The 2,500-nt window shown below is 44.2% G+C and overlaps 1 non-coding gene and 1 pseudogene across 1 annotated transcript; both read left to right on the top strand.

Annotated features, from left to right (window-relative positions):
• Positions 1-440: 440 nt before the first annotated feature.
• Positions 441-595, top strand: LOC143307481 (5.8S ribosomal RNA). The gene has a single exon (XR_013064618.1). It is a non-coding gene; the product is annotated as a 5.8S ribosomal RNA (ribosomal RNA).
• A 1,732-nt stretch (positions 596-2,327) lies between these two features.
• The window catches only part of LOC143307487 (large subunit ribosomal RNA), a 10,489-nt pseudogene continuing 10,316 nt past the window's right edge, over positions 2,328-2,500 (top strand).

Here is a 2,500-nt window from a genome sequence, read left to right as displayed (position 1 = left end):
TGCGTCCGCCTGATCGATGTGTGTTGTTTACGGACCGGCTGAGAAGCGACGATAGCGAGTCTTTGAAAAACTATGTGTCCATTAGTTAGACCGATCGTCGCCGGCCGTGTGTCTGTTCGAATCTCGCAACCCACGATTCAGCGACAGGACGCGCGCTCGCATTCCTTGTGTGCGTTCGTACTTTTCAAGGTTTTTAAATGTACTTTACGCCCGACCGTCGAGAGGAGCGTGCCACTGGGCGTTTCTCCGACGGTTTCCGTCCTTGGACGCGATCGTGTCGTCAACGATCGAACAAACAAACAAATACGTTGGCGACGCCCGAATTCGCTCTCCCGCACGCGCCGGGTGGGAGAGTGATGTGGGTATCGAATGTGATGCGTGTTAATAATGAAAATAACACTCTAAAGATCTAAAGAGTTTGAAATACAAAATTTTACGATTACCCTGAACGGTGGATCACTTGGCTCGTGGGTCGATGAAGAACGCAGCTAATTGCGCGTCAACGTGTGAACTGCAGGACACATGAACATCGACATTTCGAACGCACATTGCGGTCCACGGATACAATTCCTGGACCACGCCTGGCTGAGGGTCGTTTTCTTAACAAAAGACTGCTTGCGTTTGCTTCTCGAAAAAAGAGTAATTCATTTCTTTCTAAACATCTCGCCGTCGTTCAACGAAAGTAGAACGTTTCGGAGCGGGATTATCGAACGAAATTGAAAGAATGAATGAACGATAAACAAAGAAAGAGTCGCAACGTACGAGCGATAGTTGGGCAGTTCGTCGGCGTTTGTCGTGGAAACGATGTGACGAAAATCGCAACCGATACACTAAATGCAGGCCGTTAAAGGAGAGAAACAAATTTCGAAATATCTCTTCGAACTAGCGCAAGTGCGTCACGGCGCGCGAGTCGTTCGTTAAAATTTATAAACGACCGCCCGTGAAAGCACCGAGTTCTCGGAAGATAATCTATAAAGATTCTCCATCCTGCTGGAAGTTATCGGATCGGCGCGATTGTTCACTTGTAGAAATCCACGCTCCTGACGTTGCCAGAAACGATATTTACGAAAGGTGTGTCAAAAATAAACGAAAGAAGCTCTCCTATAAATTTAGAAAAAGCAAACGAGTGAAATGTTTGAGATGATAATTTGCTGAAATGCAAGCTCGAATAGCCCCAGGGTTTCGAATGATTCCCCGCGCTTTATACATCTCTCTGTTTACAAACGGTGTATAAATGAAAGATCGCTTCAGATGGGTCGTCGCTGTTTGACGCGCGATGCTGTTCCTTTTTTTTTGTCTGTCTGTGCGTTTAGCTTCGCTAAACAAGTTAAATGGTTAAAAAGCGTCGAAAAAGCGAATACACACGCGACAAGACAAATCTAACGAGTAAAGGAACGCTCCGCTCCAAGATAAAAATGGTTGTTTACAATCAATACAGCGTTTCGGTACCCCTGATCGTAGTCTGAAACTGTGTAACAAAAGAGAGGAAAGCGAATGGTGAAGGAACTTCGAAGCCTCCGTGGCGTGGCTAGAACTTGTGATAAAAGTATGTTTGCAGCAATTATGCATGCTCCCGTTAAAACAGCATTTCAATGTCTCGCATGGCTTAAAGCTCTAGGAGGCTTCAACATTTAGAATACATACGGACTACTTCGTTTGTTAAAGATAAGCGAAGACCGCGCGACCATCGCTCGGTCGTCCAGTCCTCGAAAGTTTTGTTGCGTTCCAAAGAAGAGACAAATGGGGTTTACCCTTGCGCTAAGGGGAGAAGAAGAGAAAAGCAGTTGTTAAATCTAAGAGGTGTGTGGAGTACATCGCGTGTTGGTTAAAATTGTTAAATGAAGTATACGCGAAATGTTCTCTCGCTCTTGCTTTTCCTCTTGCTTCCGTGGCGCTCGAAAAGAAGGGATGATAAATAAAGAAACCTATTCGAAATCTCTTGTGGAACAAAAAATAATACGGACGGACGTTAAAATTGAACCGAGACGAAATGGATCGTCTTGCGAGTTGTCTTCGCTTTGAAATTGTTAAAAATTGATAAAAGCAATACGACGAAGCTGCAGTCCGCAAAATGTTTGAAGCAAAAAGGAAATAACACGAAAATTATGGGAACGTCGTGTCTCAACTTTTTTTTCCCTCTTGTGCTCGTTTCATCGAACGATAAATACAAACATTTTGAAACGAGAGAGGAGGAAAAATTGAATATGCGAAAGGTTGATTCACGCACAGTTTCTCTACGTGTTTGCTTTTTTGCTTCTTTTCGTTTATTTTTTTTTTTTTTGCATCGAGCATCATTATTCACCTTTCGATGAAACCAAAGAAATTGACGACCTCAGAGTAGGCGAGATTACCCGCTGAATTTAAGCATATTATTAAGCGGAGGAAAAGAAACTAACTAGGATTTCCTTAGTAGCGGCGAGCGAACAGGAATGAGCCCAGCACTGAATCCCGCGGTACCGCCGCTGGGAAATGTAGTGTTCAGGAGGATCCGTTTATCCCG

Source organism: Osmia lignaria, unplaced genomic scaffold (assembly GCF_051020975.1).
Source record: "Osmia lignaria lignaria isolate PbOS001 unplaced genomic scaffold, iyOsmLign1 scaffold0056, whole genome shotgun sequence".
NCBI lineage: Eukaryota > Metazoa > Arthropoda > Insecta > Hymenoptera > Megachilidae > Osmia > Osmia lignaria.
The sequence above is the reverse complement of the archived record's forward strand: the minus strand, read 5'-3'. Positions and strand labels throughout refer to the sequence as shown.